The sequence below is a fragment of the Epargyreus clarus genome, unplaced genomic scaffold (genome assembly GCF_041222505.1).
Source record: "Epargyreus clarus isolate Ecla_fem2 unplaced genomic scaffold, WU_Ecla_fem_2.2 ptg000007l, whole genome shotgun sequence".
NCBI lineage: Eukaryota > Metazoa > Arthropoda > Insecta > Lepidoptera > Hesperiidae > Epargyreus > Epargyreus clarus.
The window spans coordinates 6700171-6723636 of record NW_027332215.1 but is presented as its reverse complement, the minus strand read 5'-3'; positions in this window follow the sequence as shown (position 1 = coordinate 6723636).

Here is a 23466-nt window from a genome sequence, read left to right as displayed (position 1 = left end):
GAGCAACACTCGAAATTCTTGTTGGTGGCCCAGTCCAACCTACAGAGGATGGGCTTGACCACCAACGAGTTTATGTTGGAGTGTGCAAACAGAGGCGTAGCGGCGTAATAAGGCGTATGAAGGGATCCGGGACGGCCAGGATGTTCCAGAGCACCGAGCAGGGAGATGGAACAGTCAAAGCGGCGATAGCTATCTTTGATAAAAACGTGGAGGCAATACAATATCCCGAATTCACCATAAACAACATCGTAGTGGTGAGCTCCAAACCGAGGCCTGGAGTATCGTGGTCGTCTCTTTCTACTTCGAGCCGGACCGCCCCATTGAGCCGTACTTGAATCAGCTCAAAGGAATAACAAATAAAATAGGACAAATTGCGGCCGTTATGGGAGGCGATTCGAACGCCAAACATCCATGGTGGGGCAGCGAAAAAATTGACTATAGAGGAGAGGAACTGGCAGGTATCCTGCGGGAAATTGACTTTCAGGTACTTAATCGCGGGAAAACCCCCACCTTTGATACCGTCAGAGGGGGGAGGACGTATACCAGCTACGTCGACATTACGGCCTGCTCCTCGGATATACTGGACCGTGTGGCGGATTGGAGGGTTGAAACGGGAGTGACGAGCTCGGACCACAACGGTATATTATTCAAAATTACAAAAATCAATAGGAATAAATATGCAAAGAACTACTAGAATTTACAACACAAAAATGGAAAACTGGAGCCAGTTTCATGAGAAACTGGCCCAGTTTATGACAGAGAATAAAATCACAAAATAAGAAATAGGAAAAATTAGGAACACAACACAGATGGACAAAATGGTGGACAAATACACACAAGCAATTACAATAGCATGCAATAAATCTATACCTAAGAAAAATAAAACTAAAAAACTTACCTTACCGTGGTGGTCCGAGCCTCTTGCTGCAATGAAGCAAGAGGTCAGGACCAGGAAACGCCGGATCCGCTGCGCCGCACCGAACCGTCGAGCTAAAGTCGTCGAAGAGTACCTCAAAACAAAACAAACCTATGAGATTGAGGCCAAAAAGCACAGACGTCTAGTTGGAAGGCCTTTTGTGAGAGACAGGACAGGGGGGGGGGGCTATGGGAGGGGATTTATCGGGTGATCGGCCGAACTGCCCAAAGGGAAGAAGACCTACCCTTAGTGGGAAGTGGCGCAGGGATGGAGCCTGCTGAATCGGCGAGACTCCTAGCTGATACGTTTTATCCAGGAGACCTAAGGAGGGACGATGACGATGACCACCGCAAAACAAGAGAAATAGCGGAAAGGGTAAATGAGGAGACGCATGATGGAGAACATGATCCCCCATTTACCAAGACGGAACTCGAGTCTGCGGTGAATAGCTTCAACCCAAAAAAGGCCCCTGGGGCTGACGGACACACAGCCGATATTTGTAGTTACGCCTTTCAGCAGGACCCGGAAACGCTCCTGGCATTGTTAACCAAATGCCTAAGGCTGGGACACTTTCCCACAGCGTGGAAGAGAGCTACGATAGTGATGCTCAGGAAACCAGGGAAAGCCGACTATACAGTCCTTAAATCCTACAGGCCCATAGGACTCCTCCCTGTCATAGGAAAGGTTCTCGAGAAGGCACTCGTATCACGACTCAAGTGGCACCTCATACCGAGGCTAAGCCCAAAACAATATGGCTTTATGCCCCAGAGAAGCACCGATGACTCCCTCTATGACCTGGTGCACTACATTCGAAGGAAAATAAAGAATAAGAATCTCATAGTGCTGGTGTCACTGGACATAGAGGGAGCCTTCGTCAGCGCGTGGTGGCCTGCAATTAAAGTCCGGCTGGCCGAGGAGAGGTGCCCCTTGGGCCTGAGACGAATAATAAGCAGTTTCCTGTCCAATAGACGAGTCGCAGTCAGGTATGCAGGGGCTCAATACGAGAAGACACCAGAGAAGGGATGTATCCAAGGATCTATAGGGGGGCCCATTCTGTGGAATGCAATATTGGATCCACTCCTGAAAAAACTGGACGAGCGGGGCGACTACTGCCAGGCGTTCGCGGACGACGTGGTTCTTGTCTTCGACGATGACACCGCATTAGAAGTCCAGCGTAAAGCAAACGAGACTCTCGCCTATGTTCGGGCGTGGGGTGTCCGAAATAAACTAAACTTCGCACCACATAAGACCAACTGTATGGTAACTGTAGACGAAATGAAAATTTTGGGTGTCATCGTCGATAGCAAACTTACCTTTAACAGTCACGTTGCGAGCGTCTGCAGGAAGTTGCTCAGCCTATATAAACACCTGTCCAGAGCGGCCCCTGTGAGCTGGGGACTCCACCCGGAGGTCATTCGCACCATTTATACAGCGGTCGTGGAACCGGTGGTCCTGTACACGGCCAGTGTCTGGGCGCCGGCCGCGAGAAAGCTGGGAGTCCAAAGGAAACTAAGCGCAGTGCAGAGGGTATTTGCCCAAAAAGTCACTAAGGCGTACCGCACCGTCTTGCTGAACTCGGCCCTGGTGCTGGCGGGGATGCTGCCCCTCGACCTCAGGATACAGGAGGCAGCCGCCCTGTATGAGACAAAGAGGGGAGTATCGCTGCCCGTACTGAAAGACCGAGAGATCGAGCGGATGGTGAGGTACGCCGAAACTCCGCACCCCGATAGCCATATGAGCCTGGGGTTTATGATCCTGGTGGACCAGCAAAGCTTAGAAAGTAATAGCAGCCAAGCGGTACAGATGTTCACCGACGGCAGCAAGACGGACGACGGTGTCGGGGCCGCCCTTTCCTTATGGAATTGGGGGACCGAGACAACGTCAGTCCGTCTAAAACTGTCGTCGTACTGCACGGTCTACCAGGCTCTTGGCCATATGTAAAGCAACGGAGGAGGCGGCGAGGGGTAAACACCCTAGCTACGGGCTCATCAGCGACTCGCTATCGGCCCTAGACACAGTAATAAACCAAAATGCCCTCCATCCCCTTGCAGTGAAGGCGCGCCAGAACATTAAAACCGTTCTGGCCTTAAACAGAGGGGTATCCCTGTTTTGGGTAAAGGCCCACGAGGGATTGAAGGGAAATGAGCGTGCCGACCAACTGGCCAAAGAGGCAGCCAGAGATGGGAAGAGGAGGCCGGCTTACGATCTTGTTCCGGTCTCATACGTCAAGCGACTGATCCGATTAGGGTCGCTTGCCGAATGGGACCGGCGATACAGGGACGGTGAGACGGCCTCCGTGACCAAGCTCTTCCTACCAAACATAACGGACGCGTACAGGATCGTAAGGGGGATGGAGCTGTGTAGTGTGATGACACAGGTGATGACGGGGCATGGCGGCTTCTCTTAATACTTGGCGCGATTTAAGTGTAGGGAGGACCCGTCGTGCCCCTGTGGCACCGGGGAGGAAACAGTCTCACACATACTAACGGAGTGCCCTGGTTTTGCATTCTACAGATACAACATTGAGCAGGAAATAAACACACAGGTGGACATAAATACAATTCACACAATAATCGCACACAAACACAGGGAAATCTTCATTAGATACTGTATAGAAATAGCAAACATTGTAATAAGCAGAAATAAAGTAAAATAAAGCAACAATAGATTTTGTAATAAAAATGTATGGCATAAGTATTATGGAATACATATGGCCAGCATTAGGAATAAGAAGAAAATAAAAGGTAATTAGCAAATAAGTAGTATATAGGAAATATGTAGAATAATTAAGATAGAATAGAATAAAGAAACAATGTGTGTTTTATTTTTAAGAAAGTAACGAAATAAGTTAAAGAAAAAGTAAAATAGAGCATGGAAAAGCATAGAATAGGTAAACAGATAGAAATAGAACGTCGTGTCGACAGTAGAGACACGGGCATCGTGAGATCGATGGCTTTGTGACGCCCTGAATCGCCGGAACTTCGCGATCGTCTTTCGCTTCGTGTGATGGCGATCAGGGTTATACGGGGCTATCGCACGATCTGCTACGTGCTGGCGGGATCTCTGCCCTGTGATTTGGAAGCGAGAGCCCTCGCGTCACTACGACAGTGGCGTGAGGAGGCGCACCGATCCTGGGGCCGCTCGCCCGCACGGCATGAATTGGAGGGACACAGAGTTGAGCTGCGCGAAAGGGCTACCGAAACGTGGGCGTCCAGGCTGGCGGATCCTACCGCCGGCCATCGGACTATTGAGGCAATCCGTCCGGTCTTCCAGCAGTGGTTAGGTAGGCGGTTCGGCGTCCTTTCTGTCCGTTTGACTCAGGTACTCTCGGGACATGGTTGTTTCGGGAGTTATCTGTGTCGGATCGGGCGGGAGCCGACGGCCAGGTGCCATCACTGCGACGATTGCCTTGATAAGACAGCACAGCATACGCTGGAGGTATGCCCTGCGTGGAGTGCGGAGCGCAGCGCGCTCATCTCTGTATTGGGGCCGACCTCTCCCTACCGATCGTAGTTCGCACCATGGTCGGAAGTGACAGGTCGTGGCAGGCGGTGCGCTCCTTCTGTGAAGCTGTGATGCTTGCGAAGTAGGCGGCGGAGAGAGCCAGAGAGAACGATTTGTTTTGCCAGGCACCTCGTCGCAGACGCACGGGACGCCGTAGGACGGCTTTTTCTCAAGGCCACCCTTTCCCCGTCCCATGAGCCTACGGAAGTGGATTCCGGGGAATCCAACTCCAGCGTCAAGGGCTCGAGATTTCGTGTGTGCGTTCTGTGTGCTCATCTTATGAGGGACACCAATGAGAGGGGCCCCTCCCTCTTGGGACGTGGCTGGCGTTAACACCAGCGCCAGCCGACGTTGCCTGGCCGCGAATGTAATGCTCACGCTCCTCGTGACCCGGCACCGAGCGTCCAGAGGACGCCGCGGAGTTTTAGTCGGTAAGAGTCCGACATACCCCTTTTGCTCCCCCGGGCAGAAGAGGATCCATGAGGATTTCTCCGCGTTAAAAAAAGAAAAAAAAGGCTCCCATTTGCGTGACTGTTTTTGAATTGTCTAAAATATACATAGTCTCCGACCTACAATATAATAGGGAATTATTAATGATGTTACATTCTAGGTTTGTAATTTAGCCACATAACAGAGGTGTAGCTTTTCGAGAACGAAGGGGACGCTTCGCCAAAGGCAACACATTTAGGGGGCAAAAATAGCATTTTTGTTTTATTTAACGTATATATCCTAAAGGAAGACCTTGACATTAAATTATGGCCCCGAGAGGCGCTTTTCAAAGACCATTTAGATATGACAGGTTTTTTTGCAGTTTACTCCTTAAGAATCGGTTTTTGATATAAGGCGCCCGGTATGAGGAAAATGTGAGGAGTAAAATTTACAGAACGAATGACCTCGTTACGTTTTTGGTGCGCAACTTATCGTGCGCAACTTTCTAATTTGGTGTGAGCAGTGCAGCTAGATCGTGGGTAGCATAGACTTAGAATTTTTTCGCTACGCTAAAGACCAACAAGGCATGTGAAAGACATATGTCAACTCATATAGACAATGTACTAGAGAGAAAGAGATGCCAAGAAAAGTGACGGCGTGTCAATTTCTCTTCGAATAAGCGGCTTTAAGCTCTCCCCACTACGGCGCGTTTTATTATTTTACCAAAATTACTAGTATTAATATATTGCTGAGTTTTTGTTACAAGGGTGTCTTGCTCAATTGTCAAGTGCGGTACACTTTACAAGGAAAAATAATCCACGGAAGTTAATTGACGTTTCACAGGTAAATGCGATTTTTCGATCCCAGGTTTTTAAGCAATATTTGGTCAAATTTCATATTAATTGGTTTCATACATACTTGTTACAATTTCATTTTTATTCATTTATCTTGCTATAAATACATTGAAATATATGTATTTATAGCAAGATAAATGAATAGCTGATAGTTACCAAAATTTATACGAGAATTAAATTATTTATTTACGCTAGGGCTTGACAAAATGGTGACGTCATTTTATATCGGCAATGTGTCGATAATATAATAAAGATCATTTCATGCATCACAAAAGTAGTATAAGTAAACTTTGTTGACGTATTGTAACCGGAATTTACATATTCAGAATTTTTATGTTATAACTCGAATAATATTTGCATCACCTATATCTTTTCAAGGATACCAAGTCGATCAAGTGAGGTACGTTAAAAGTGGATAACAATAATAAATCGGCCAGAATGGACTCCTATTAAATCATCGGTAATATGTAACAAACATTTTGAGGAAAAATAGTTGATACCAAGGAAGTCGTCGTATTAATTTGTATATCATAAGACTTGTTTTATAATATTAATAAATAATCATCTATGAAAATATGGTACTTTATTAATTTGTGTAATAATTTGGATACTAAAGCTACGTTGCCACGGCAGGCTCATCAAATTAATACTGGATGTCAATCGATAAAAAGTATGAAGGTAACAACACTATTACGCACACATACACATATCCATTTTGGTATTGCGTTTAAACTGACATTGTGTATCTTTGACATTCTATATCTATGGTGGGTAGTGTGTACCCTTACTTTGCCTATACTTTATAATGCTTTCTCTCACTCTTACTGATGGCAAAACATCACGCACGATGGCAAGTGGGGGTACGCTCTACGCACGATCTGGCTGCACTGGTTGTGAGTGTATTAAGTCGTGTATAGAGTATGCTGCAAAGCGACTATATCTATATGTTATTGAGCTTGCTTATTTCAGTTTATTTCAGTTAAATAAGCTTTTTTGCGTCTGTTTTGACAATCGTACTTAAAGAGTAAACTCCAGTCGTGCGTCGGAGCTGACACACACAATTTTTTGTTGTTAGATTTGTTTTTAACGCGGGTGCAACCGCGGGAACAGCTAGTATGGCTATAATTCATTATTATTTTTTATAATATAGAAGTAGCAGACGAGCTTGCAGTCCACTTGATGCATAATAATGCGTATCCATAACAAAACTCCTTGTGAAGTGGTTGGTGGTAGTTTTACTGACATTCAAAAAGTGGTCTGTAAAGAACCTATTTTGAATAAAAAAAAAATGATTTGATTTGATGGTAAGTGGCTACTGCTGCCCATGGATGTTTGTAACAACCCCAGAAAAGATTAAATTCCTATGAGGCCTATGAGGTCGGCCACAGATCCGCCGCTACCCCTCATTATAAAAAAACTATGTTGGAACCTCTCAGAATCGTATGTCCCCCTTACCATACCCTTCAAATTAGAACACAATAGCGCTCAACACTGCTGTTATGAGGCAGATATAGGTGTGGCGGTGGTGCCACAGCAGTCGAGGCGCTACCCCTATTCTTGTATTGGTGGCTTTTATGTCTTGTTTCGAAAAACTTTTTAAAATAATTTATATCCTACAGCCTTTAATAATTTATACCCAATATAAGAAGATACTATATAATAGAGAAGATATAATATAAGAAGATACATTGAAATCAAACCAGTAAGTACTTCCAGAAATTAGCGCAAACAAACTCATATTATAAACCGGAAGATAATATATGTTACAGTCAAAGTGGTCAAAGAATACATAATGACTGGTATTATACATTGTGTTTAATAACTAATTTGGCCAGACAATGTGATAAATTAATCACTTTATCCAGCTGTTATATATAATAGCATGTTAAAGTTAGTCAAAGTAACAAATATGTTATTGTTAAAGCCCGAAGTAATATAAATGTTAACATTAACTGAAATTGTACTTCACTGCATAGTCTCTTCAATGATAATGTTGACATGTAGTACACCGCCAGTCGCCAGCCTTGTGTCACGTATATTCAGAGCTAAAAACCTCGAATTCAAATAATTTAAAACAATATCCAACCTACTTATAGCGCCCCCTACCGGTAAATGTCATTATCGTTTTTCGTGCAGCCTGTGTACATTTATGATTTTTTCAAAATAAGAAATAAAATAAGTAATTTATAGTAAAAATTGTTAATTTATAACAAATATTTCAATTAATAATTTATAAAAGACGTAGGTGTGATATATTGTGCAGAAAAGTTACAATGGAAAGTAAAGAATTTTGACGAAATTATTCTGAAGACTTGTACTAGGCGGCCATTACGAATGCCGTCGCAAATTGAAAATGTATTATTTTCATTTATTAAAGATAAGATGATAATCTTATATATTAATGAGGAATGACAAGGTAAATTTTTACATATATATTTTTCCAAGCAAAGGATTTTTAGATTACCATATTGTTCTGTAGCAAGGAATTTGACGTCTTATGTTCATTAACTAAGCTTGTCACCTATTTAGGTGATCTCGCTTATTTAAATCCTTATATAAATCTCGCTTATATAAAGCTATGAACATAGAAATAGGGTGCTATTTAGCCCCGTGCATGGGTACTAACCCGTTAATACTGAGTATTTACTCACATAAAAGAATCTACTATTGAGTAGAATATACCTAATGGGTATTCACCCGTTCAAATAAGGTTATGACCCTTACATATTGGATATTTACCTACATTACAAGAAATAGGGTGCTATTTAGCCCCGTTCGTGGGTACTAACCTGTTTATATTGAGTATTTACTCACATAAAATAATCTACTATTGAGTAGAATATACCTAATGGATATTCATCCGTTCAAATAAGGGACCCTTACATATTGGATATTTACCTATGTAACAACTATAACAAGATACTACTATTAAGTAGACGGATACAACGGATATTCACCCATTCTAATAGGGTATTATGTCCTTTACATTGGGTAAATAACCCATATAACAAAATAGTAATAATCAGTAGATAGACACAACTATTACCATCGAGTGGATGTAATGATTTTAATGAATGAACATTTTATTGAAGAATCATTCAGATTAATAATGTACATGATACAGGATATAGAGATGACAATTTATATCCTTTTGTAATACTCTAGAAGAACCTAAATTTGGTTTAACCATTCATAAGAATTTGGTATCTAGGTAGATCAGCATATTAAAGAGTAATTTACTAAAGGAACTATCTATCTATCTAGATGGTGATAGATAGACTAAAGGAAAAAATAGTTTAAAGGAAGAACACTAGCCTCTAGGAAACTGTGGGACAGATAACACATGATTAGACATTAAAAGTTGTACAAGTCGCAGTTACTATTGTAGCTGTAAAGAGTCAAAAGCCATGCCACATCAGGCGAATGCTTACTGCTCTCGAGCATTTGACATGATTGTTTCTTAATAATTTTAAATTATTTGCCTTTATAAAGATAATTTGCTATCAATTATCTTATTACTGGTGCTGGTCATTTATTATGTATAATTAATAATAAGAAGAAATTTCATAGTACAAGTACTGGAAGAAATGATCGGAAAAATGGTTTAAGAAACAATGATTGTTCAATTCATATATATATAGTACAATATTTTATAATAACAAATATAACGAAGATATTTACACTTCATCCTATGATAAACTTCATCCAAAAGTTTGAGATACTCATACCAAATAGGGTCATTATCTGACTTACAACAAGCCTCATGCACAAATACCTGTGTCACAGAAAGGCTTGATCGAAGTTTCCTTTGGAATAAATCTTCAATCACAACAGATTTTTAGGTGAGTGGTTAATAATGTGGTCGATTATAATTATAATTTTAAAGACCAGTTGTAACAAATAACTATTGACCCAAGCTTTGCAAGTGGTTAGCTTTAAGAGTCTAATTGTATAAACACTTAAACTCATTATTCTCAAGGAATGAAGATTTTTTCAAAATATACTCGGTATGTGTGTAGAAAGACTTCTCACATCAGTGGTAACATATTGTTTACTCTTAACCAATTTTTTACAATATTTTTACTTTACCAACACCTGATGATGGTGATGTTGGTTTGTATTGAATATCTTGGTCTTAATCTTGAGCTTTAAATAAAGCCTGGCATTCCACTCACTACTTACTATTGTTTTCAAGAATGCATATTTGGATACTAATTCATGATTACCTTAAACAGTGTTTACATGTCTAATGTCTATGGTTAAATGGAAATTCTATGCATTTCAAGTTATTTCCTTTGGTTTGAGCAGAACACTATATTTATGTTTTTACTAACCTTTTAAAAGATACAAGACCATACATAACTGATTAAGATCTAGGGACATTGTGTCAGTTATATATTTATATAACATAGTTCCTATTTGAAATGTCATAATAATGGACAAGGAACAATAACGACACTTAGTAATTTAGGATCATAGACATAATAAGCTATATCATTCTTTAGGATTTATTGGTTACTTAAAAGATAGTTTGATAATTGGAAATAATACAACTGTTAAGGTTGTATTATACAAGCAAGAAATAAATAAAAGATCAAATTGCTTTACCATTAGATTAAAGATTAAAAATCAACACAAGGGTGAAATAAAAAGAAAAAAAATAAAAAAAAAATATATATATAATAATAATATTAAAAAATAAAAATTATAATAAATGCAAAGATATGTATATATATATAACAATTTTAATAATGTTTATCAAAATACTATCCCTCTTACACATAGATATAATTACAGGTGGTAGTTGTCATATTATTTTTATTATCGGGACACAATCAGTTATGTAACATATGGTCATTATTCTCGGTATTTTTGTTATTTGATTTTAATAACAAATCCGATCAACTATTTAAAGTTAAATGCAGCGTTACTTGTGCTTAAAGATATTTTTTCAATAATCATCTTCAACATGGTGAAACCTTAATACGTGTAGGCAACTCCACAGTTATTTCATATAGATACAGCATGGTGTTTAATACCCACATTTAACCGTAATATCAAGGCACATATTGGATTTATTGAATACCCAAAAAATGTTTTTATTTCCCTAATACATTTAATAATTTCAGAATGAATTTGCTACCACTAAATCAAGATTATACATTGCGAATTAACACTTTGAAGGTTTTTAAATAGATTTATTTACTAGGAAACCTACAAGAAGTATGACTTACATGTCATGACTAAGGTTATACTATTTAAATGGAAATATTCATTTTATTTCTAATAAAATAATTGTTGTTAAAGATTATCTCTGAACGGTTGGGGAGTTTGTGGTAGTACCAGACTGGTCCAGACAGTCCTAAAAAATAGTATTAAAAAATAATAATAATAAGTTTAAAATATACCCCTTTTGGGAGAAAAAAAATCAATAAAATAATAATAATAATAAACCTTTCATTTTGGAAGGGTTGCATTTTGGGTCTCATATGAATTTAAAAAAAAAAAAAAAAAAAAGAAGATCTAAATCCAATTGTTTTTCGTCAACGCTTTACCCTGTATGTTACTCGCTTCCTCGAGGAGCGTTTCGTTTCTATACACGAATCTCAAGATTTTGTTGCTCTACAAGCAATGTTAGACGCAATAATGAAAACGTGATGCTGGTGCTTATAATATTTTGGCCTAAACAGTGTAAATAACTAGATCTATCTGTAGACTGGTTACAATATTCTTTTCATTTTGATATATATATATATATATATATATATATATATATATATATATATATATATATATATATATATATATATATCTAGAATTATTTTTGTTCTTAAAATGCATATTTAGGTTTTCTATCCTCCATATCCCAAGTATGCTATTACTTGGGATAGTTACATCTGATGTATAAATATTTTTAGCGAGTTAAGTGTAAAATATTATATATTATTTAGTGGAGATGATGAAAAAATACTATTTACTTTTTTTGGTTATTGTAATTACTCATATAGTAAAAAAAAAAAAAAAAAACAATAATAATATATAAGTAATATATATATATATATATATATATATATATATATAAGTAATATATAAAAACAATAGATATCGTATATATTATGACGTTCACTTGGTGTAAGCCCGTGAATGCCATTATTACTACCGATTCGCCTACATCTGAGTCGAGACTTCTAAAAAGTATACATAAACATAATAATAACATTATTGTATATTAACCAAATTGCTTGTCGGAAGATATTGTATATTAAATTGCCACATGAATTTAAACCTTACTATAACCAGTGTTCAAACAATCTAGTATTACCATTATTTCATAGTAATCATAGTATTTGTCCAGCACATCCTTAATAAAATTACCTAGATAGGCCTAGTAACACTTGAGAGTTGCAAGAATAAGCTTATTTCTTTTATGTAATCTTATAATACAGTGACCTTCCAGACGACAGTTTCTAGATTTTATCAACCACGGAAGATGATGGCATTGATATATCATTTTTTACAATACATACCATTAGAGAGCACGCATTACCACGCTGCTACGCTGACGTCTAAACATATGAGTGTCAGTTAAGACCCTCTTAGAAGGATAGCTGAATGGATCAGATCTAAGTTCAATTTTGTAGTAGAGACGTTACATCAAACGTATACTTGATAACTGTAATTAATATTTAAATAGATAATATATTAAATTAGGAATTTTAAAAATAGTAGGATTTAAATGTTTTTGTATTTTGTTTAATAGGCTCGTTATTTTACAAATCTCTAAACATCTACATGTCAACATTATCATTGAAGAGACTATGCAGTGAAGTACAATTAGAAATTAAACGAACTTACCTAAGTGAAGTTCCATTTCAATTGTACGAACTGCATAGTCTCGAAATGATATTATAACCCACCCACCCATACTTATATACGATAAGTATTACCCATAATATCATCTATGTTGTAAAATAATCGAGCTAATGAACTTACATCTTGACCCCAGGATCTCTAAACTTAATGACATTTACCGGTAGGGGGCGCTATAAGTAGGTTGGATATTGTTTTAAATTATTTGAATTCGAGGTTTTTAGCTCTGAATATACGTGACACAAGGCTGGCGACTGGCGGTGTACTACATGTCAACATTATCATTTCGAGACTATGCAGTTCGTACAATTGAAATGGAACTTCACTTAGGTAAGTTCGTTTAATTTCTAATTATTAATGATGAATTCTGTTGTATCAACGTCATCTTGGTTTTTGTATTATCTACAGTAACTATAAATCATATAGTTTAGGTCCGAATTATCGTAAATCGGACACACTCGTTCGCAGGGCGCTGCCGCGCCCTTCTCGCTTAGATTCTATGTTCTTTTATGTTCCAACCTAACCTAACCAATACCAAGTTTGTATGACATTATTTAGGATTGGTTAGGTTAGGTTGGAACATAAAAGAAAACATACAAATAAGCGATCAGAGATAATATTAAGACATGTATTTTATTTTTCCACCCCAGCTTCATCCAGCTGATTTACGTACATCGTGTACAGAGACTGGGAATAAAACATCTCAAAATGTCTCTTATTCAATATGTGGATAATTATAAAATTACATAACTAATTTATGCTTAAAGAAAGTTGAAATAGAAACAACTCATTTTTACCTATTACTTGTTTCATTACTTCATCCAAGTCTTTGAAAATATTATATATAATGGCTGGTTAATGTCATTAATTTCGTGTTATTAATCACTTTGACCAAATTGAGTAGATATTATAATATCTACTTTATATATAGGGTGAATTTTTCAAACGGGCCTTCAGGGCCAAATCCGAAACTATAAGGATTAGCTAAAAATGCTGAAAGGAGTTACGAGGCCGATTTTGATAAAAACTAAAACTGCATCATTCGTTTCTTAAAATATCTTTTTCCTTAGCCGGGAATCGAACGAGTTCATTTTGAAAAAAAAATACAGTCTCTATATTATTCCACTATCTGATAGTGTCGCTTATAAGGATCAAATTCTGGGAAGTAATGTTATGTGACAAATTAAAGGAAAGGGAAAATTTTTAAGAAAATACTATATTTTTCCATACATTGGCATACTAATTCTTAAGGATTATACGTAACAAATGATTTATGTATATTTTTTTAGAAACATACATAAGTCATACAAATGAAGAATTTGTTGGTTAATCAAGTAATTATTCCATGTTATGACCATGATAGTGGGATAATATAGAGGTGTATTTTTTTTTCAAAATTAACTCGTTCGATTCCCGGCTAGAGATAAAGTTATTTTAAAAAAGTAATGATGCAGTTTTAGTTTTTATCAAAATCGGCCTCGTAACTCCTTTCAGCATTTTTCGCTAATCCATATAGTCTCGGATTTGGCCCTGAAGGCCCGTTTGAAAAATTCACCCTGTATATATAATGGCTAGATATTATATCAGAATTTATCACTTTGGCTGTAACATATTATATATTTATTGAAGGTAAGCTTTCTGGGGGTTGTGGCTGCAACTTTCTGTTAGTTTTTCATTTTCATTATTTTCTTAATTTTTTAGTATTATTTCAATAATACAGCAGCGTCTTTTTTTCAAAAATAAACTGTTACCGGTCAAGAAAATATTAAAAAACAAATTGGCTTTTATTTAACTCATTGCCTTTATTATTTTAGGTATAACCTCATACATAATTTCAGATTTGGCCGTCCACTCTGATTTTAAAGTTGAACGGTTAAAAAATCTACTTATAAAAAATAACAAAAATAGAACGACCTCAATATTACTATAAAGTGAAATATAATATAAATGTAAGTTGGTTGGATAGCGATTTAGATTTAGGTACCGTGTACCGACTTATGAAATATGTGCCTGGTTAGGTATTTACAAATCTATAATATAAAAATGAATGGTATGAAATTGTACACTTGTACCACACTTGTAACACCAAATATGCCACTTGTACCCATACGTTTTATGCATGATACTTTTCCGAAATACTTTGATATGGAGAGATACTTTTCCGAGGCGTTCCAGCTTATTCCTCAGAGGTAGCGGCGCATCTGTGGCCGACCTCAGGTACGAATATCTAATCCTATCTGGGGTGGATTACAGATGTCCATGGGCGGCAGTAGCCACTTATCATCAGGTGGACTGCATGCTCGTCTGCTACTCTTATATTATAAAAAGAATAAAATGATATAGCCGTTACGTTATCAATTCTCAATAACATTTGACAAGTAAAGATATCTTTATCAAATATATTTAAGGCGAATGATGCTGCTAATAATTCTAAAACATTAATATGATGACAAGACTCATCATTAGTCCAAAAACCATGAGCTTTTTTACTATTACAGGTGGCACCCCACCCCGTCTCGGAAGCATCAGAAAATATCTCTATTTCATAGATCGTATTGCGAATACGGCTAACAGAAGTATCTATATTATTATACCACCACTGTAGATCTACATTTAATAAATTTTTATCTATTTTTAAAATAGTTTCATAATTTTTACAGTCGAAATTAAAAAAAAGATGTCTTTCTAAATTTTTCGTAGTATGTAGCCATCCATACTCTACAGCTTAACAAACAGATATTAAGATTCCTATAAATCTAGCGAACTCCCTTACAGTACATCTTGCCAAAGATCTAAATTTTTCAATTTTCGATTTAACCTTTGTTCTCTTGTCTAGTGGAAGCCCTACGCAAAATGTTTTAGAATCAAAAATGAAACCTAAATATTTACTTGGATTGCGGATTTAAACAACTTTTTTCATAATTTATAATGAATCCTAGATTATTTAGTAATTTAATAGTATTTATTACATTTGTTTTACATTCATTGTAAGATCTATCAATTATTAAATGTCATCCAAATATACATTTAAAATAAAAGGACGTAAAAGCAAGTGTTCAATAACAGGTTTCATTAATTTCGTGAACACTAGTGGTGCTATATTTAAGCCAAACGGTAAGCAGTGTTGGGCATAAGGAAATCTAACTACTGATTACTGACTACGATTTCATATAGTAATCAGATTACAAAAAGTAATCGTAAAAAGTAGTTAAACATCTTGATTACTAACTACTAATTGTAGTTGCAATCACGATTACATGATTACTTTTCATAACTACAAATTTAAAATGACGTTGGGCCTTTAAAATCGCATACACGAGCGCGAGTCGTTCATATACCTACCTGTCGTTTGCTAGATAGTTAGTTAAGAGCCTGTTAGAGCGAGAGTGCAGCGCTAAGTCCTACCACTGAACAGACCACAGGCGGGAATCGAACCCACACCTTCGGGTTTTAACTCGGGTGGCTGTACAGATTGTACTCTTATTCCACGTTTTATTTCATTGCAAAATATAAGTCCATAGAATTCAAATAATCAGTATTTATAACAACTAGATTGCAGCAATCAAATTAATAACTACATCATGCAGTTTGATTACTGTAAGTTATGTTACGATTACAAGTAGTCAACTACTATATAATCATAACTACATGTAGTTAACTACTTTTAATCGTAGTTAGTAACCAGATTACAAATTGTAATTAACTATGCCCTACACTGACGGTAAGCAATTGAGTTCATACCGTACGCCTTGAAGCTCAAACCTCAAATATTTTTTATAGTCCGAATGAATCGGAGTGAGAAAGTATGCGTCCTTTAAATCGACAGATGCCAAATAACAATTTGTACTAATTAGGTTTCTAACCGTTCTTATATCTTTCATTTTGAATTGCGAAGTTTAAATAAATATATTGAGATTTCTCAAGTTTAAAATAAACATGAAGTCGCCATTAGAATTCATAAACGAATTAAAAATATATGTGAAACAAAATCCTCATCTACTCTGCTACATGGAGATATACCTTTATCCAATATTTTTTTAATTTCGATTTTAAAATTATTAAGTTCACAAAAGCTACTAGGAGTATTTTTCGGCTCGTGAGATTGAACTGGAATTGACGAAAAATGGATAAAATAAAATAAAAAATAAATAAATAATACTATAGAATCATTAGTAAGTCTTTTCCAGACGCCATAAAATATTGTAATCTGAACTAGTCACATGTGGATCTAAAATTGTCTCTGCTTCTTGTAAGGGTCATTGTTGTGAATGGCATGCATTGAAGTCTGCTTGCGTTTCGATGTTGAGATGTTGAAGTCATCCCCGCAGCCCGCTGAACCGCCGGTACTAGTTTCCGACCTGTGAGAAGTGAACTGCGGGTGTTTCCAGTTTAAATTATTAGGCGCTGGTTGTTGTTGAATGGCTTTGGCAGGATTTTGTATCGGTTCAAATATCGCCTTCAAGTCCTGGACGGAACGTGCAATTACCTTAGATGCTTTTAATTTTTCAGACAGATCTTCCCAAAAATTGGTAACTATCCTTCTTAGTCTCCTGTAAAGTTTCCTTTAACTTATTATTTAGAGAAGAAATAAGAAAATTACGCCGCATTTTGGTATCAAATAAATGTGAATCACACAATGGTATCAGATTTATCTGAAACTAAAATCTGCATGGCATTACTTAGGTGCTGCTGTTAAGGCAACGCCTATCTGAGACTGACGTGGGTTAAGTGAGGTGTCCTTTTGTTTTAAGGATATCAGTGACTGCAGCTTTTATTTCGGTATTAGGTAGAGCCTTAAAGAAAGTGCAATATTTCTCTTTAATTTTGTATTTTATGTCTGCTTTTTAATTCATACAGTAAAATGTATTTAAGTCACTATGTATTTAGCTAAGTCACTATGAATCTCTTTTCCAATTGGAGCATCTTCAGTAGGCGCCTCGCCTAATATAACCAATATGTCACCATCAAGAGTGGATGCCTCTACGACTGAAAGTTGAATGGCACTGGTACTAGGTACACGAGAGTCAGGTGCAAGATGCAAGATCTCTTGATCGGGCGACGAATCGCTTTGAATGTTTAGACGTATCATTTTGTTCGTCTTCCAATCCTGAAAAAAAAAAAGAAATTTTAATTGTGAAGGTAATGATCCCAAGAAATCATTCGCATCACACATATGTACATCGATTGAAAAGAAATAAAACCATATGAGGTTTGGCTATGGAGGTAGCAATCCCCATTGTACTACTCGCACCATAAATAGTCGGTACAAGCATCGCAATTCGTGAAGGTAACAATCCCAATGTATTGTTCACAACACTTTTAAAAAAAATTGAGTTTCCATTTCGCATTTGCTTCAACAAGGAATTTACATTATTTTATTATGAGATTCTTAAACACCTACCTAACTTTTTCCAGTTTGTGAATCTTTTTAAGTAAATTTTATCCCGGTGTCTTCGTTTCTTTCCCATGTTTAAAGTACAATTTTACTTGTTGAGACCGTGACACGAAACCAGAATATAAAGTTATATATGATAACCTGTCATTAAAGAAGAAATTAATGGATATCAAATTGAAACCAATTTGTTCATGTTGTTTTATCTGTCTTCAGATTTATATTTTCGTTATTTTCTTTTAAACTTATCGTGCAGATGGCCGTAGAACTGAAACAGTACCACATATGTTAATATTAGTCGCGAGAATTGAGCAGCGAAGCATAATAATAATACAACAGCAGGTTATAGGCGACTTAACTGAATCAAGTATTTCTTCGAGCAATTGAATAACCACTACTGCCTACTCTAGCTACAGCGATGCTTTGCATAGTCTACGAATGTAGAGGGCACAGCTACGACAGCGGCGTAGCGCCGGTTTGTGCCACCCGGGGTAGAAGTTCAATTCGTCCGCCGTCCTCTGTTACAGTTTTCCGTCAAAAAAGGAAATAAATTGAAGGTGGTAGAACCCTAGAGTGGTTCGACTCCAGCGGCACCATCGCCACACTTATTTCTGACTAATACTCGTAACAGCAGTATTAAGCGCTGCTGTGTTCTGGTTTGAAGGGTGTGGTAAGGAAGACATACTTTTTCGAGGCGTACCAACTTAGTCCTCAGGGGTAGCGGCGCATCTGTGGCCGACCTCAGGTAGGAATATCTAATCTTATCTGGCGTTGATTACGGATATCCATGGGCGGCAGTATCCACTTACCATCAGGTGGATTGTATGCTCGTCTACTACTCCTACATTATATAAAAAAATAGCATGTCCTTTTATTTATAATGTTGCTGTTTGTGTTACGTCTTTGAGGTACGACCGTTTTCCGAAAGCGGTGAAATAGGTGTTGCGCTATTGCTAATCTTAAAGGAAATTTATATGTTTTATAGAACTTACTTCAAATTCGGCGGACTGTGAAATTAAATTTCTGTCCCTATTTTGCACTTAGCGGTTGATCCACAAACGGTGAAATAGGTTATTTATTATTTCTAGTCAGGAAGCTAAACAAACTTTAATAGAGTTTGATTTAATTTTGGTGAAATTAAAAAAAACTTTCAACACTTATTTTACAATCTTAAGAGTTAGCTTATCAAAAAATGTTAAAGTTAGTATTAAATGATGTACTAAATGGGACAGATTTAATATGATGTCTAACCAGTAACCTAAATACTAAGCTTTATAGAGTTTACTTTAAAATTGGCGGAGTTTCAAATAAACTTTCATCCCTTATTTTAGTTCTTGAGGGTTGATAATTGCGGTAAACTGTAGCCAGATTTAAATTATACGTCTGGCAATACGTTAAACATTAAATGCAATTTCGTGAATACCCTTAAATGCCCCGAAATTGACTAGCGCTCTGTGAGAGATGTTTTTAGAATTAATAAGAGAGACTCACACGATAAAACTATTATTTTAGATTTTTCAAGTGTGTTGACAAAATAATTATTGATACGAAAGTATAAAGAATACAATAAAATGAATAAAACTAGCAAATTAAAAAACTAGAAACTCTTCATGTAAGCGGGCAGCGAAACCATTTATTTATATCAGAAAATTTATCACCCAAAATGAAAAGATTGCTCTACTTAACCAAAGAATATTCTAGATCCAACTCAAACGACCACTGCTGGGTGTCTCATGGAAGAATATTTCTTCGGAAAAACGAAGGTTTAGCTGCTATCCCTATTAGATGTGAGTCAGATCTTAGTAAATTAAGTGCCTTGTGACTAATAGGACTGATGTATAATGGCTACATAATTTTAAGTTCATATGTTTTTATCCTTTTGTTCTCAAATATATATATTTTTTACACAAAAATTCTATACACATTCACACATAGACATACTCATCATCTACAAACTCACATTTGTTTCACAATTCCTTTGTACACTTACACAAAGAACATTAAGTGCTATCTGCCATCTCATTCTAATATTCATGTCCTTTTAATAACGTTGCTAGACCAGTCAACAAATTCTATCTTGCAAATAGTTTATCTTTCCTTCCAATATGGATAGTACACTTCAAATCACAAATGATATTGAGAATATTAACGTATCCCGCTCAGTCAGCTGCTCTCCGGAATGTTGCTCGGAAGTCATTACAAGCATCAATGATTTACTAACTATTATTCATCTTAATATTAGAAGTATTGGTTGCAACTTCCACGAGTTCCAAGTTCTCCTAAATCGGATAAACACTGTATTCGATGTTCTAATATTAAGCGAATGTTGGCTGAGCAAATGTCACTACTTTCCCACCATACCTGGGTATACTGCTTTTAAAAGCACTTTTACTAACCAAAATGATGGAGTGGTGGCATCTGTCCGCGCTGGTCTTGCATGCACAGTACACAAACCAACCTTAGATGACGCCAATTGCCTTGTTCTAAACTTCTCCAATGAACTAGCAATAGTCGCAGTTTATCGCTCTCCCTCAGTTAGAGATGTTACAAATTTCTTAACATGTCTAGATAGTATACTTAAATCGTTAAGGCAATTTCAAACTATTTCTTTAATAGGCGATATCAACATCAATATACTGCCTGGGAGTGGCGACCCACATGCTGATCCGTATTTAACCTTACTTGCCGTACATGCTATGCTACCCGCTCATGTCCTTCCAACAAGGAATAACAGCTGCTTGGACCATGTTATAGTAAAGACCAAAGTACCCTCCGTCACTCTTGTCCTTGATACCTATATAACTGACTATGCTCCTGTATTTTTTTGCTGTAGTAAAAAACCAAAAATTTGTAGAGCGGAACGTACAAAACTAATCATTGATGAAACTTTCTCGTCTATAACGACTATGACGGATGCCGAGGTTGCAGCTGGCGCGTTTGTAAACATAATAATAACTATAATGAGCATGCACTCACGCTCCATTATCATACCTAGCAAAAAACATATATTAAAACCATGGATGACCCCCGGGCTCTTGCGTTGCATACGTAATCGCGATCACTTACATAAATTATCTAAAAGAGATCCTGACAATAATATTGCTAGGTTAACATATACGCGATAAAGGAACTACTGCAGGAATCTCTTAAAAAAGATCAAACTAGCTTATGAACGGATGGAATTCATGAAGGCTAAAAATAACCCCAGGACGACTTGGAAATTTATCAAAAATATAGCAAACTTAAACAATAAGTCGGATATGAATTCAGACTTATTACAAATATCTCCCACTCCTGAACAATTTAATTTATTCAATAAGTACTTTAGCAATATTGGACACGAGTTAGCTTCCAAATTTAACAAACTACGCAATTCTGGTGACTACAGCTCTTTCACAAGTACTCCACAATCACATTCTATGGCCCTAATATTAACTGATAACCAAGAAGTTGGGTCAATACTAATGACCCTTAAGGTAAGCGCGACAGGCTGGGATAATATATCGGTATCATTGCTAAGAGCTGCCCGTCACGTATTAACCCCTGTAATGACCCATATTTTCAACCTCTGTTTCATATCTGGCATTTTTCCTACTGTGTTTAAAGAAGCATTAGTGCTTCCAGTTTACAAGAGTGGAGATAGAGGCAGTGTCAACAATTACCGGCCCATTTCTATTCTCTCGAATTTATCTAAAATAATAGAAAAAAATACTAAACAATAGACTAATCAATTATCTTAATAAGTACAATATCCTCTCCGATCGACAGATTGGCTTTCGAAACGGAAAGTGTGTACTTCCCGTCGTGAAGATGCCGTACTAGAACTGACTAATACTGTCGTGAGAAATTTTAATAGCAAATTAAAAACGATTGGTATCTTTTTAGATCTTTCCAAAGCTTTTGACACCGTCTCTATCCCCATTCTTTTAGACAAATTGGAGCATATTGGTGTACGAGGAGTTGTTCAAGATTTATTTAAAAGCTACCTTAGTAATCGTACACAACGTGTGAAAATTGGTGGTTACCTTAGTCTCTCCCAAACTTTAACATGCGGTCTTCCGCAAGGTAGTGTACTCGGGCCTACCCTATTTCTTGTTTATGTAAATGAACTCTGCAATCTAAACATTACTAACTGTAAAATAATAACCTACGCTGATGACACGGCTCTCCTGCTTCAGGCTCCCACATGGGCGGAAGCTCGTACTTGCGCAGAAACTGCTATGCGTACATTAAACCTCGACAAAACTGTCTACACCGCTTTTGCTTTAAATATAAGTACCATGCCCCGACTGCCATTTTCTATTACTGCGCATAATTGTAATGCAGATGAGACCTCTTGTTCATATTCAATATTAACACATTCATATAATATAAAATATTTAGGAGTCCACATAGACTGCCTATTAACATGGAAAGACCAAATTGAAGCCTTAGTTACTAGAGTAAGGAAACTTATATACATCTTTAAAACCTTAAGAGCTGTCGTAGATTACCAAACCCTAAAATTAGTTTATTTCTCACTTGTACAATCAGTGTTATCCTACTGTATTACAGTCTGGGGCGGTTCAGTTATAACGAGATTTCTTTGTCTAGAGCGAGCTCAAAGGGCAGTTCTTAAAGTAATGCTTTACAAGCCTATCCTTTTTCCTACCTCGGAACTCTTTAAAGTCGCTAAAGTCCTAACCGTCAGACAGTTGTTCATCCGCAAATTAATATTACGCAAACACTCAAATCTACCCTACGTTAACAAAAACCTTACCAGTCGTCGTCGGGCTGATAAAATCTGCGAACTTACACGCAGTCGTACTGCACTCGGAAAACAGAACTATGAGTACTTAGCTTCCTTAATTTACATTAGACTAAATAAAATATTAAAAATTAATCCAGTCACGTATGGATGGGATTGGGAATGCGAGAAATAATAATGAACTACTTATTAAATCGAACATACGATGAGACTGAAGCACTTCTAAAAAACTAATATACTAGCAACATTAAATCTACACACACACACACACACACACACACACACATACACACACACACTCGCTCGCATATACAATTTACTCTATTTAACTTATAACTTACACCAATCTTCAATTATAATGTATATATTTACGAAGTAGCTTACTTTGCATATATTATTATAAATATTAAGAATGTACGTACATATAAAATAAGTAAATTAATGTGTATTGAACATGTCATTGCCGGGGATCGGCGTAAACACTTGCGACACAGTTTCTTATTATTGCAGATGTTTACGAATATACGTGTTTTGTTCAATAAAAATCTTTAAATCTTTAAATTCAGTACTTTTTGATAGATGCTCGTACAAATATTTAAAAATAACGCGGACAGACAGACAGACAAAAACTCTAAAAACTATTGTTTTGGCTTCTTCTATTGCTCTAATAAAGACCCACATATAGTTTTCTTTAATATCTCTCATGTACATATATCAGCCTGTTACAACTTTCTTATATGTTAAAATTAAACTC